General features: G+C 41.4%; 1 pseudogene; it reads left to right on the forward strand.

Moving 5' to 3' along the window:
* The first annotated feature begins 13,694 nt into the window (after positions 1-13,694).
* Positions 13,695-15,212, forward strand: LOC141415688 (inactive ubiquitin thioesterase OTULINL pseudogene; annotated as a pseudogene).
* The last annotated feature ends 812 nt before the right edge of the window (positions 15,213-16,024 follow it).

Here is a 16,024-nt window from a genome sequence, read left to right on the forward strand (position 1 = left end):
TGAGCCACTCCCCCAGCCCTTTTGTTTAAGTTCTTTTTTTGATAGGGTCTTGAATTTATGCCCTAGCTGACTTATTTACACTTCTCATGAAAGCTGGGGTTACAGGCACCATGCCTGGCTTATTTGTTGGGATGGGGTCTGGCTAAATTTTTTGCTTGGACTGGTCTCAAACCAGTCTTCCCAATCTCTGACTCCCTTATATCTTGTCATTTTCCTGACCCCTGAAGGTAATTTTATACAATAATTTTAATGTGCCTGCATCTTGATTGCAACGTGTCACATGAGCTCATGTATGAAATTTTTCATTCATGTTGTCATGTTGGCACTTGAAAGTTTCAGATTTTGGACCATTTGGAATTTCAAAATTTTTGGTTTAGGGATGCTAAAACCTGTGCTAATCTTCCTAACTGAAGACAACTTATTTTTTATTACTTTGCTTGTGCATGTTTAGGGGAAAAAAACTTTGCATGACAAACTCATGGATTGCTCAGAAAAATATTCTAGGATGGTCAAGACTGCATGCAAATCTGCTTTTAACTTGATGGTTTATCCTTCCTGTTGATTTTTGTCATTTGCTGTCTGTTCCAATTTCTCTGAGCTTTGCTGATGTTACTTTCAGCTTCCCACATGATCCCAAACCCAAAAGTTTACTTCAAAGTTACATTGTTTTACAAGTTGCTCACATGTTGACTCTAACAATTAGATTTGAGAAACAATAACTTACAATGATGAGCCTTCAAAAAAGGCACTGGATTGTCTACCAATATTTTAAATTTTTTTAAATTAAAACATAGCTAATTGAATTTCTCTCTCTCTCTCTCTCTCTCTCTCTCTCTCTCTCTCTCTCTCTCTCTCTCTCTCTCTCTCCCTCTCTCTGCTGGGAATTGAAATAAGGGCCTCACACTTGCTAGACAGGTATGCAACACTTGAACCACTCTACCAGACTTTTTTGCATTGGTTATTTTTGAGATAGGATGTTGCTTTATGTCCAAGCCAGCCTGGACCACAGTCCTCCTATTTGTGCTTCCCCATGTAGCTGGAATTACGGGTACTTATCACCTCACCCAGTCACTTGTTGAGATGGAATCATGCAAAATTTTTCCTAGGCTGGCCTCAAATCACAATCCTCCTGATCTCTTTCTCCCAAGTAGCTAGAATTATAGATTTGAACTAGAATTACAGATTTGAGCCAGTCAACTGAGTCTCTTGACTTAATGTGTAGTCATGTATCACTTAACTGGGAAACATTCAGAGAAATGTGTCAATAGGTTATTTCATTATTGTGTGTACTTATTATAGAATGCACTTATACAAATCTACAAGGTAGAACCTTCTACACGCCGAGCTATATCTCGTAGCCTATTGCTATTAGGGTACAAATCTATACAGCATGTTATTGTACTGAATACTATAGAAAGCTGTAATACAACATTAAGCATTTGTGTATCCAAACATATAATGGCTATAATGTCACCAGGCAATATAAACATTTTAGCTAACTGTAATCTTATAGGATCAAGGTCATATATGTGATCCATCACTGACAACAATGTGATTATGCAGCTCATGGCTGTGTTTGGTAAGTGTCATATAACCTTTCTCCTTGCTTCTGAGTAAAACTCAGCCTTCAGTATCTCTCCAAAAGTTTTTAGCTTGCCCCTCCTCCCTACTGATAGCATTCACTTACATTAGGACTTAAGCTTTTTTTCCTCAGTCATACACCATTTCTGTATACTAACTCATCTATATCTCTGTGTGTCAATATCTATATCTTTAGGTATACCCCAAGAAGACAAATTTGGGGTGCCCCTAGCATTAGAATGGTAACATATTGTGGTAAAGAGGAATGTCTGTAGAGACAGTCCTATATCTGTTACACATAAGCTGAGGATCTTTGGGCAAGTTCACCCACATTAATTCCTATCCTGTAGGTTTTGTGGGAAGATTAAATGAGAAACTATATATAAAAAACACAATACTGCATGGAACAATACATGTGGAATGGATAAGTGTTTGATTTCAGCTGTGTCTCAGGTTTTTTTCTTTGAAATGGGGGTAACAGTATGAAAAGTAGTTGTAAATGAAAGTAAACCAGAGTGTGCAGGATGTATGTAAACACTGAGCACTTTTACCGTCAACCTCTCACCCAGGATCAACAAAGAGAAGCTTTATGATTCTGTACTTCATTAAAACCTGCACTTGTGAGGGGCTAGCTAGGTTAGAAGATACTGTGACCTTTGTTTTTCCAGTGAATTCATACATCATTAATGAGTGCATGATAATTGTATAGTTCCCCACTCATAGCCTGATGCCTTCTAAATTAAAACAAATGCCATAGCTACCTCCATTTTCCTAGGTCAGGACTACAGGATTGTAACACCATGCTTGGCACCTGAGTTGAAAGGACTCCAACAGAGCTGTGGGTGTGTCCTGAGCACCTGAGGGTGGAGTGGCTGCTTGGGCCTCAGCGAAAGGCACCTTTGAGAGTCCATCATACACAACACAGCCTATCTTCCTGGGGCTTGCCTACCCTGTTGCCCATCAGGCCCCAGGGAATCTGTGAGGGTGGCCTCATCACTAGTGGAGAGTCAGCTGTTCCCCATCTGCTGTAAGTGCTCTGAGGGAAACTTACACAGCAATGGAATAGTTGTCTCTCAGACAGCTGACACACATTGCTTATGGAGATGAACCAGCTGAAACCACAAAGTGAGGGAAACTAGCCCCATAGAGAAGCCATGGAAGAGGACATGCCATAGAGGAATTGACATCCCAGAGGCAAGGGGGCCAAGGCACACACACAGCAGTATGTAGAGAATCCCTGATCAGGGAAAATGATTCAAGCCATTTAGCGTGGACTCCCACTTCCACGCAGGTTTTCTGCCCCTGTGCCTTTCCTGCCAATGCTTGGACAGACACAACATTTGGTCTGCTTTTTCTTGTCCTTTGAATAAGATGGTAGCAGACACATGATCCTTGCACTTCCAAGTCTGGTGGGAAAGGACAAAGAAAGTCAAGGTGAGTTCTGTCATTCTGCTGTCCTTCTCTTTGCATCCAGGGATATCAGCTCCATCCTTGGCAGATGGTTCTACCAGGACTGGGAAAATTTTGACAATTCTGCAGAGTTTCCCTGCCTCACACTGACAATGATACACATGCAGTTACAAATGCCTGGAATACAGGAGTGTGAGGCCCAACTTTTCCTGGTTCACTGGGAGTACCGGGTGTCCAGTGGGGCCATATATGGAGGTGAGGAGCATGGCATGCATTGTTAGCACATGAGGAGTTGTCTGTGTAGGCCCCACCTGTGGACCTTCTATTTCTGGAGTTGGGCAAAGTGGAATGAGGGACCCACAACCCCACAGCATTGGGACCACAGTCTAGGAAGGTTTTCTGCTGTGGGGCCAGGGCTCTGGCTCCTCCGGCAGCCTGGGGTTATCTCTGATGTTCAAAAGCATCAGGCCAAGGTGGTCATCTGGAGATTTGTCTCCTTCTGCAGCTACATTAATAGGTCTGGTGATGGTTCCCCAACCAAATGCAGAGCCTGAGCCACCTCCTTCAGAGGCCCAAGGATTTGAGCCAAATCCTATGCCAGGACCAACAACAAATTCTCCTGGGCCTATGGCTGAAGACATGGATGTGGAGTGGATCGATGAGGACACTAAGTTCATTGTCATGCCTCAAGACCTGGTGCAAGAGCACTTCCTGGTAGTGGATGGTGTGAGTGGCTGTGTCAGGCAGAGTGTTCACAGGTGTCTTTCAGACCTCCTCTGTCCAAACCTGGCATTCCCTGGTCATTTTAATAACCAGGAGTACTATGGAAAGAGCTGATCTTTAACCAAAGACCTGAGTTCTCCATTTGCACAGTGGAGATAGGCCACCACAACTGGCTGTATGCACTCAGAGATTGCACAGAGGGGCAGCCAAGCATACATTTGTCTTCTGTGCCAGAACCTCAGGACTTTGGGTTAGGTCTGAATTGACTGACCCCCCACTCAGTGTGTTAACTAGATAGGAGGTTAAAGTATAGGGGTTTGTGTGAAAGGGTAAAGCAGGGTGCTGGGCTCTCCAGGCCCAGGCAGCTTTGAACATGGACACGGGGTGGACAGTACACTGAGACAGGAAAGAAGAAGTAGGATTCATAATGGAAAAATCTTGGGGGGTCAGAAATTATACCCCAAGGTGCTTGATGTGTCACTAGAGATACCCATAACTCCTAAAGAGCTTCTTTGACCTTAAGCCCTGTTTGTCACCAAGTTACTTTAGTGAGTAGAGGGAGGACAGTGATGGTAATGGAACCTGAATCCACGCAGCCATATCCCACACACATACTGTCAACTCAGTTTTTCTGCATCATGCATGGATGGGAGGGGCTGGGCAAGGGCAGGAGCACACCTTGGTGGTGAACTCCATGGAGTAGTAAAAATCAGTGACCCCTCACAGCCTTCTCAGAAGAAGCTGAGATCTGAATGTCAGACAAGGCACATACACCATTGAATCCAGTACTGACTGGATCACAATCATTATGGTATAAAAAGTCAATTTCCATCTGTCTTTGGCTTCTGCTTTGTCCTCCTGTCTCACCCTCTTATACCCCATGTATTTCATCCTGCTGTGTCATTCAGGGAGCAGGACACTCATTCCCCTGCACAAAAGTCCACCCTCCATTGTATGGTTGTGGGTATTGATTAGTTGGCATGGATATGAAAAGCAGGCCCTGATTTGTGGAGTTATCCATCCTGAGTGACTTGATACTCTGAGGAGTCCTTTAATAAGGGAGAGATTTGTCAGAATACAAGTGCCCACCCATGAATCTGGTACCAGGAGGATGATAAAAATGGCACTGTGCTACCAAACTCCACAAAATGCTGGTTCAGACCTGGTCCTAACCAACAACCCTGGTACACCCATACACACACACACACACACACACATATACACATGTACTTGTCATTTTTTCTCAATTCCATTGTGGAACGCAGGCTTGGTTTGAGTCCTGTGCCATTTTTGCTGTTGAATGAATGACATATTCTGGGTGTGTGGCCCTGGCTGTCCTGGAAGACAACATTCAGTTCCTTTAACCTCCAAAGTACGGAAATTAGAGGAGGGCATCACTACAACCTGGCCTGCTTTATATACTTTGTCTTTCAATTTACTCCAATTTTTTCCTCTTTGTGATGGTGCATTAGCTACTCTGAGAGTCACAGTAAATACAGCCACTCTGGGATATATAAAAGCAAGGACTTTCTAGGCATCCAACACCATGATCATCTACAGCAAGCACTTGGGGACAGTGCCAAGAACAGGAAATGTACAATACCCAGCCATAGTCACACACCTGCTTAAATGAGGGTCCAGGTGTAAATGCAGCTCTGTCTCCTCAAAATAGGAAAATGGGCTGTCCAGATCTGCCTTGGGGTGACATGGTATAGAGTGTGGTTGTGACTGTGTCTGGTTTTCCACATGGACTGGGCACCCGGTGGGGGGAGTGGTCAGCATATCAGTACACCTTGGGGAGGATTTGTGTTAGGGCAGAGAGTTGGTAGAGTAAAACTTCAGAGAATAAACCTCTTATGGCATTGTGTGTATACCAATAACTTTGTAGATCCATGAGACCAGGCATGTACATTCCAGACAACCTCAGCAAACCCATTGATCTGGAGAATCTTCAGGCAGCAGAGTGTTCTCTTGGTGTCTCCCAATGTGCACAAGCTTAGTCCCTATGACCTCCCCAAGTGATGCCTAGTACAAATCAACAGATGTTGGGTCACCACAGTCCCATGAAGACAGGTGATCACCAAGGTGACATGGGGATTACCAGGATAGGTGTCAAGGGCCCTTCAGACCATACTGAACCTGTTTAAAGCAAGAGATCCCTACCAATTTGTGTGTGTGTGTCTGTATAACATGTTCAGGGCATTTTTCTCTACACTCTAAAGGCAAATAGCTTTTCTGTTTGATAGTGCTTCAGTATTTGAATGTCACCTCATTATCCCCAACCAGATATGCACCCTTGTCCATACAAGAGGATTCCTGGAGCAAAGGAATACCCATGGTTAGCTCCCTGGAGAATTTATTGGAGCAACATTGGATTGCCATGTTCCTTGGGGACATCACTTTTTCAACCACTTCCTTGGCATCTATGGCCAGTTCACTACTGCAGAGCATGTTCTCCATGTTGTCTTCACATGGTGAGCACAGTTTCCATACCCAGTGGAGTCCCTCACTCCTGGCTGTGATTTGGACATACAGTGTCCTGCTCTTGTCCCAGTTTGATTGTGGAGACTGGTGTGCCCAATAGAACACCCTTATAAGGTGTTTCCATTGCCTACAGGGATGAGCCATAGAAGCACTTGTCTTGAGCCTGATGTTGTGTAGGCAGCTAGCCAGGGCTGTGGCTCCTCTGTGCATCCCCAGTGCCCCTGGGAGAATCATGCTACCTTGGGCCTCACTTACTCTTGGCCTCAGGGAACAGTCTTCCCAGTTTTAAAAGAAAATCCCCAGTCTATGGACTACTATCTGACCTATCTTAAGCAGATTGGCAGCTCTCAGGTTCTGAGGAACACAGGCCAAGCAAATTATCTGGGAATGAGCCAGGTGGTCTCCTTCCTTGCTCAATATAACATAAGGCACCTGGTATGTGTAGGCAAGTTTCCAGGAATGTAGTATATGTCAGTCAAAAAGCAGGCAAATTCCTGATGTCCTGAGCTCCATTCCTTTGGAAAGTTACTCAGTAATGCTGTTTCATCGCAGGTTCCATAGTGTTGACAGCTTCTGTGAGTCTGCATGGTGTGACTCCCATGAGTCTGATAGACCAGAGAAGACGCTGAAAAAGTTAGCTGCTGTTGGGTAAAGAGGGTGGGCACCTGTGCTAAGACTGTGTACTTTTAGGGGATGGTTTGGGTAGGACAAGGCACACACTGGGCCCCAAAACTCTAGTGATTCTGACTAGAGGGCTGCAGTCTAGATCTTCACCTGAATTAAAAGAAATCCAAGAGGACTGTAGGTGGTACCCCTCCCTGCACACCTGAGAGGGAGAGGTGTTTCTAAGGAGTCAGTGAAGTCCCCTTTGAGAATTCATCATCTACTTCATAGCCTATCCCTGAGGGGATTGCCCACCATGTTGTACCCATCAGGCTTTCCAGAGAATCTGCAAGGATTATCTGGAGAGATTCTCTAGTGGAGAATCTAGTGGATTCTCTATTGGAGAGGAACCAGAACTGAGAGATTCCTGGAGTGCTCACAGTCAGTCTGGGCATGTCAATTGAATAGTGTAATTGGCAGACAGCCAACACATATTACTCAGGGAAATGACACAGCTGGAACCACAGTATATGAGGGACACCAGGGCCTGTGGAAGCCACACAGATGAACATGCCTTAGTGGACTTGACATCACAGAGACACAGAGCAGTATATAGAGATTCCCTGAACACGAGAGATGTGCTCAGACCATTTAGCCTTGGTACTCTCCCATGGTGGCTCCCAACATCTCCCTCTTCTTTTCCTTCCCTGCCACTTCCTGCACAGACAAAGGTTTGCTCTGGTTGTTCTGTCCTCTGTATAGACAGGGATGGGCACAGGATGCCAGGTCCAACAAATTCACTCTGGCAGTACAGGGAAAGGAAGTCCAGTTTCTGATTCTGTTGCCCTTCTATGTGCTTCCAGGGCCCTCACATACATCCTTCACATGTGGCTTAACATGTATTGGGAGGATTTCTATGAACCTAGTGAGTTTCCCTGCCTCAAATTGATGGTAGTGTACTTGAACCTCCATATGCCTGGTTCAGAGGAGCTGAGCCTGGCCCAACATCGCTTGTTCCAATGGGAGTTTCTGGAACCCAATGAAAAAGACTATGAAGGTGAGGAGCCTGGGTTTGCATGCTGGGCACATGAGAAATGGTTTGTGCAGGGCCCCACCTTGTGGACCTTCCACTTTTGGAGGAGGGCAAGGAGGAATGAAGAGCCTGTGACTCCACAGCACTTGGACCACAGTCTAGGCTGTGTTCTTCTCTGCAGTGAGGGCTCTGGCTTCTCTGGTAACCTTGGTCTTTTCTGATTTTTGAAAGCATGAGGGCAAGGCATTCATATGAGGATCTTGTCTCCTTCTGCAGGGCTTTTAACTGCTCAATTGTTGACTCCTCAACCCAATGCAGAGCCTGATCCATCTCCCTCAGAGGCCCAAGGATTTGAGCCAAATCCTATTCCAGGACCAACAATAAGTTCTCCCAGCCCTATACCTGAGGACATGGAGCTGGAGATGATCAGTGATGACACTCAGCTCCTTGCCACATCTGAGGACCATGAAGAGCACTTCATGGTAATGGGTGGTGGGAGTGGCTGTGCAGGCCAGAATGGTGTCAGTTCTCACCTGTTCTGTGCAGATGTGGCTTTCTTTGGTTCACAGGCATTTTTCCCATCAGAAGATCATTCCTGCCCTGTCCTTATTTCCAAAGTGGATGAGCCAATGGAAGAGGAGCTTTACTTCCTTTTTTCTTAGTTTGTTTTATTTGTTCTTTTTGTGATATAAAAATGAGTCTATGAAAATTACTGTTGTTCACATGATATTTACTGACTCAATAATACACTATTGTAATTAATTGAATAACATCATTTGGCATAAATAACCATAATTTTCTTTACTCTTTGACATTCGATGCCAAACTTCATGGCATTTCCTTCAGACCTAGTAGCATGGCACTTCATTCTGACAGATGCTGTGAATGGCTCTGCAGGTCAGGGTGGTAGCAAGTGTCCTTTAGGCTGGTTCTGCACACACCTGGCATCTCCTGGCTAAGAGCCATTTTCCCATTCAATTCACAGAAGCAACCTGAAGAGGGCCATTTTCTTAATGCAAAACTTCAGGTCAATCTTCAGACTGTAGATGTGGGCACCCTCCAGTTACTGTGCAGAGTCAGGGATGGGGTAGAGGTGCATCTATGCATATATTTATCTCCTATGCTATGACCTCAGGCATTTCTTTGAGGCTGGAGATGGCTGGCCTACCCCTTTTGTGAGTGTAACACGGTATTTAGAGTGCAGGGCTTTGTGTGAAAGAGATGGGTGCTGTGTTCACCAGGTCCAGGAATCTGTGAGCATGAGTGACAAATGGACAGTTCTCTGAGAGAGGAAGGGACTTTTGAGTCATACTGGGATGACCTTGATGTCAGAGTTTATAAACCAATGGGTTGCATTTGTCATTTGTGGGAGTCACAGTTCCTGGACAGTATCCTGTTTGGTATGAAGTCCATTTAGCGTTCAGTAAGGTGGACAGCAGTAAAAAGTGAACCTACTATCCAGGAAGGATGCCCCACATACCTACTGTCAACTCACCTTCTCTGCATCTTCAAGGGTTTGGAGGGGATTGGCAGACAAGGAGCCTCTTAGATGACACACTGCTTGGAAGAGCTCAGCTCAGGGGCCCCTCACAGGCTGCTCAGAAAGAGTTGATTGCTGCAGTGAGGAAGAATCTTATGGTGAAGAGACTGTTGTGGGGAAACAGAGCACATGAGAATGGGTCTGTGTCCCCACAGAATATGCACCATGTACATATTCTAAGTCTGGAACTGTGCCAGGAAAAAGATGAGCCTTCTGCCAAAGGTCTTGGACCACAGTCTGGGCAGGTTTCCTGTTGTGGGTTCAGGTCTGTGTCTTCTCAGGTCAATGTCTTGGATTTGCCTTATTAAACTCTAGAAGGGAAGGGAAAGTTGATGGGGTTCAGATGGGGTGTGGATAGTGCAGGATCATCCATAGGTTAGTGTTTGTTAGGCGTGGGTGACAAGTACTTTAAAGTTCATTATATCTTTTGTACTTTTATGTATATGTTAATTTGTTATTGTGGTCCTGGAGAACAAACCAAGTGCTCTACCACCAAGCTACACCCTCCATCCTTAAAATGCTTTTTAAACAATTGTATAACTGCATTGAAAGACTATAGGGAGAGACACGCATGATGGCAGGAGTGGAAGAGTATGGTGACTCATCAATCATAGTAAGAAATGCAGAGATATTATCTGTAACAAACAAGAAATTCAGGAAATACCTGAATTTGCATGCTTTTTAGAAATAGGATTATAAACTATAAACTAGCTACTGTAGGGGGTTTCATCCACCTGGTGAGTCAGGGTGAGGGCCTGAGATGCACAACAGAACCCCTGTGGGCCACAGGAACCAGCAATTGGAGGGCAGCACCACTCATCAGACTGGTAAGAACCTGAGTTCAAATTCAGGCCTCCACAGGAGGCAGAAGTGTAGCTTTATTAGCTCCCAATGAGAGATCCTAGTAACTGCCATTTTTGGGGTGAAACCATGTCTCTCAGTTTCAGGGAGCAGTATGGAAGTATGATGCTTTATGAGAGTTTATGAAAATGGAAGCTGAGCCACAGTCTCGGAAGTGAGTGAGGAGTTCCCTCCCACTCTGTATCTGTCTGGCAGGCTGGTAATGGGATGAGATATGTGGAAATCAGAGTCTAAACCCTCCCTTGGAGTGTATGATTAATAACTTTAAAAAGGGATTTAATGGAGAATACAGAGTTAACTCCTAACAAGCTTAAGGTCCTTTGTAAAGTAGATTGGACTGCTTTTGGTGTAGGATGGCCCATGGAATGGTCACTAGATAAAACTGTGGTTAATGAAGTTTACAGAGTAATTGTGAAAAACAATAAACAATCTAACACCCAGGAGAATGTGAAAAGCCAAGAGGCTAAAATTGGTCTTCAAGAAGCAGACATTGTTGTTTATTTAAATTCAGCCAGCAATTTATTGGGCATCCTGAAGGAGGACTGAGGTTCAGCAAACACTGAGCTCTTACAAAAATTAACACATGAAGGATGGATTTATACTGATACATAAGATCTGGTCTGAATTCAGAGAAAAAGAATGTTGCAGAATGGTGTGAATGTAGAGAGAGGAAAATGGAAAAATGGAAAGAAAATTGGGATGAAGTCTTCATGAATAAAATGAAGAAAGAGAGAAAGGAGAGAGAAAAAGAAAAGGAGAGAGAGAGGGGAGAAAAAGAGGGGAGAGAGAAAAAATAAGATGTTGTAAAATATTTAGAGACAGGAAAGGAATAAAAAATATTTCAGTTGAATTTTTATGTCTTTAAAATAAAAAGTAAAATAAAAACAATTTAAGATTATTAAAATATGCCAGAAATACTGAACTTGCTAGCACCTTTTCATCTAGGGAGCATAAATAGGGAGAATCTACCTGAAAGGGTAAGAAAGAAAGGAGCAAATTTGTCTGTTGCTGGGTAAAAAAAAAAAGCTGTTCCAAAAGTTTGGTGCAGCAAGCTTCATCTGATATTGAGACAGTCATGAGATGCTTATATTTCCCTTGCTAATAGCTGGTCATATTATGCATCCATATAATGGTGTGCTTACAGTGTGTTTGTGTATGCAAACATCTTCAAAATGGTTCTTAAACTACAGCTGTACGGTTAATATGATAAACAGGGTGTTTATTTTAAAGATCTCTGTTATAAACTGCCCAGGCTTTTTATACATAAATATGTAAACATCTTGAGAACAATTCTTATTGTAGAGTCAAATTAAAAATTATTACTCTGTTCTACTGTTACTTTTAAAGAAAACAGGTTATGAAACTTATTTCAATCAGGTCTCACTAGGATGCAGGCATTCAGGTGTTAACACTCCAGCTCAGACCAGCGGGAGGATAAGAAGAAAAAAAGGGGGACCACAGCCTGCAGCAGGAAAGTTGAAACTTGGATAATTAAAGAAATGACCTTCACATGTTTCATTCTGTCATAAATACAATCTGGAATTTAATTCTTTCTTATAATACAGGGGTATATTAACAAATAGGCTTTGTATAAATTGTTTCTATACAAAAAATAATTTTAAGGTTGATTTCCTTCTGTTTTTTTCCCATACAAACGTAAGGTTCTAAGTTAAAAGGTTTTATAAATTAATTCCAATAAGTAACATGATATTAAAGGTATGATTTTTTAAAACAAAAGGATAAAAAATACTTTACAAAAAGAATAAAGACAAGCTCCCACAGGGGATACAAAATAAGTTGTCATAAAGGTACAGAGTAAGTTGTGAGAAAAAGATGGAGCTTATAGATGATTATGTAAGTGATTAAGTTAAATAAAATCCCATTACATTAAAGGTTTTGTAAGGTCAAAATTTAACATACTCATGGCCATAAACTTTCCTCTCAGGACTGCTTTTGCTGTGTCCCATAGGTTCTGGGAGGTCATGTTTTCATTTTCATTAACTTCCATAAACCTTTTCATTTCCGACTTCAAACTATATTACAAAGCAATAGCAATAAAAACAGCATGGTACTGGCATAAAAACAGAGCTGAAGACCAGTGGAACAGAATAGAAGATCCAAAGTATCTGCCATTCTGGATGAAAATTAATCAATAGATAAGCATTAAAAATGTCAGTTTCTTTTTATAGTAATATAAATGTCTAAATACATAAACATAAATAATATATACATATTTTTTCATTCTCTTTGATGTTCTTAAAAATTGAAGTATATAAAAGACAATGAAGACAAAATAGCTAAAAAACAAATGCACTCTTTTTGGAGAACTAAGCACAAGATCATCTTTCTCTGAAACTGTTCATTCCATGTAAAATCTAAAACCATTTACCAATTTTAAATTTACACAAAGCAATTAACTTTCGTTTCACAGAGAAAACTCAGAAATGGCATTGATAAATGTGCACTGCCTATTGATCAGCAGACTTCTACAGCAAACCTGCACAGCACATATATAAATATATCTCTCTGCAGCCATACATGATTTATAGTGTTCTTTAACTGGCAGAAATAATTGTTCACTACAAACATAATGACATTTCCTCTCAGGAGCATACAAAACAAAAGACAAAGTACATAACCTTAAATTATGCTTAGCAAACAATGTTACAGCATTTTCTTACAGAGAATTAATCTAGGTTAATGGGTAGCCATTAATTGAACTTTCTATCAGCTCAGATTTGTGAATTACCTAAAGTTCTTCAAAATGATTTTCAACCTGATGTACTCTAAGATGTAATTATTATTTATATAGTTTGTCAAAGTAATTTCACCTACATTTTCAAAGTACATACTTTGTAACCCTAGACATTCAGTAGAAGTAATGCAAACTTACTCAATTCATACATTTACAAGAGTTTGGGTGAAATATATTTAAGTAGAAAATACATTCATGTGTGTACTGTAATTAACAGTGACAAATCAGCAAAAGCAGTGTTACTTTTCTTAAACCCAAAATATGAAAGGAGTGGCATCTGTCAAAGAGTTATCTAAGTTATAAGAGACTGCATTCCTAAAACTGTTCCATGTTGCTTCTTTACACAGGATTTTTAAATTGGTACACTGAAAGTTTTAAACACTCAATTGCTTGTTATCTATAAAATGAATATTCCATTTATTAAGGACTATTAATATCCCTAAGACTTATCCCTCAGTCTATTTCAATGTATCTCTTTTATGAGATTTTAGAATTTAATTAGGTAATACCACTTGGATATAGGAAAATAGTATACAAACTCTAGTGCTCAGAACTTCTTTGAATTATAGACCAACAAACACATAGACACAAAGAGTTATTTGAATTTCAGTACCAAATTTATCCCTTAGTCAAGATTAAATCCAGCCCACGTCGGACTGACCCCCGGGTGGAGGCTGCGCGCCCGTCAGCAGCACGTGGACTGCATGGCGGTGCCGAGGAGCTCCCCACGGGTGTGGGAGCAGCTTCACCCCAGCGCTGCAGGCAGTGACCAAGTTCACTCCTGGACACTAGTTATAGGCCAAGCTCTTGATACTGCTTGGAGAACAGCAAAGGGCTCTGTGATTCTGGGAGTTTCACTTCTGATGGCCACCCTCTGCTACTTCAGAAGGCTGCATTTCTATTTAGGGCATTGGTGGAAATGGTGGATTGGATAGCTTCAGAGAAAATTCAAAAGAAACCTCAGTGTGGAGGCAGAAGTTGATTTACTCAGTTATTGTGCAAGAGAATGGAAAGGAGAAACACCCCATGCCAAACTGATGAGGAAGGCTTGTGAGGAGCTGTCTTGGCATCACCATATTAAATGTGCTCGACAAGTGAAGAGAGATAACTACGGTGCTCTGAGATCAGTGTTATTTCAGATATTCAGCCAGGGCCTCTCTTTTCCATCTTGGATGAGAGAAAAAGACATTGTTAAGCTTACTGAAAAACTTATGTTTTCCCAAGGCTGTAATTGGATCCAGCAGTACAGTTTTGGTCCTGAGAAATATACTGGTTCAAATGTATTTGGAAAATTACGTAAATGCGTAGAATTATTGAAAACACAGTGGACTGAATTCAGCGGAATCAGAGATCATCACAAGAGGGGAAGTATGTGTAACACCATCTTTTGTGATGCCATTCTGGAGTATAAACTCTACGAAGCTTTAAAGTTCATCATGCTCTACCAAGTTAGTGAAGTTTATGAACAAATGAAGATCATTCCCAGTCTCTTTAGACTCTTGTTTTCCAGGGAGACGTCAGCAGATCCTTTGAGCTTCATGATGAATCACCTGAATTCCATAGGTGACACGTGTGGATTAGAGTAGATTGATATGTTTATACTTGGATATTCCCTTGAAGTAAAGATAAAAGTGTTCAGACTGTTCAAGTTTAACTCAAGAGACTTTACAGTCTGCTACCCAGAGGAACTCCTCAGGGAGTGGCCGGAGATCTCCCTGCTGACTGAGAATGACCAGCACTACCACATCCCCATCTTTTAACTCTACAGTGGCCTGGGCTCTGGCTGTCACAGTGGCCATTGTCACACTTGCAAGTAAAATGTTTCTCAAAAACCAAAGCCAGTGTTTCAACTGTGGAAGGAATTAGGACCTTTTTCTCTGGAATTGAGAGTAACGTGATGGAGAGGTGCTTGAATGGTTTTTCTTTTCAGAGATCTTCTCTAAGACAGCCACACTGGTGTATTTGGGGTCAGTGGTTTGACCTTGCTCATAAGCGCTCTGGTTATGTCACATAATGGCAGACTTTCCATGGACAACAACAGGAAAACGCTAGAAGAAAATGAGGAGGGAGAATGGCTAACCTGGAAAGAAAGAATTTATCAATGACCTTTATGCTCTTCAGTAAGAATCTCATCTTGGGCTGATTTTGAATCATTGTAAATATGACGATATTTTTAAGCATTACTGTCCTGGGAATCTTTGTTGTATATTAATATTCTTGAACCATGTGACAAAAATAATGTGTATGTGTGTTTATGTACATGTATGTTTACATATACACACAAATGTATACATTTATATATGCACAGATACACATACACAAATAGCCACTACTTTGTAATACTGTACAGTTTGTTTTATATCGCTCCATGTTTTGTTACTGTTGAATCTGACCAGCTTAATAGGTTTTATTTAGATAAAAAGGATAAATTCTATAGATTAAGGCAACTGAATGATAATTATTGATCTGCTACAAAAATATTAAACTGCGTCATATATCATGTGTAAAAAAAAAAGAGTAAATCCAAATTTAAAAACCCTTTTTTCCTCTCAGTAGGGTGGCATTTTTAATGATTTTGATCTCAAAACATACAAATAAAGGAGACTAACAAACCCAATTTTCTTATAGCTCTTACAGTAAGGACAAGATCTCTAGAAAGAATGTATCTTTATATAAAAGTCACAAAAATTGTTAAATCATTGAACTAAATTTCCAGTGGTGGAATATATATAACAAAATGTATATAAATCAAAACACAAGGAACTAGCAGCAAAAATCAGGACTCTAGCTAAAAATATACAAAATAAAATCTATGCTTCATTACAAATGAGCAGGATTTCGATAGAAAATCCCTTTAAGTCCCGAGATATATGTCAGGGAAAGAACAAAAGAGACAGCTTTTTATTTGGCTTGGGTAAAGGGGAGTTTTAAAATGAAGTGCAATCTTAAGTCACGGTATAAAATATGAATTGGAGAATGCAGAAGTTAATTTTATTTCAACTATTGCAATAGTGAGAACTTTCATTTCAACAGG

This window comes from Castor canadensis, chromosome 13, assembly GCF_047511655.1.
Source record: "Castor canadensis chromosome 13, mCasCan1.hap1v2, whole genome shotgun sequence".
In the NCBI taxonomy this organism is placed as follows: domain Eukaryota; kingdom Metazoa; phylum Chordata; class Mammalia; order Rodentia; family Castoridae; genus Castor; species Castor canadensis.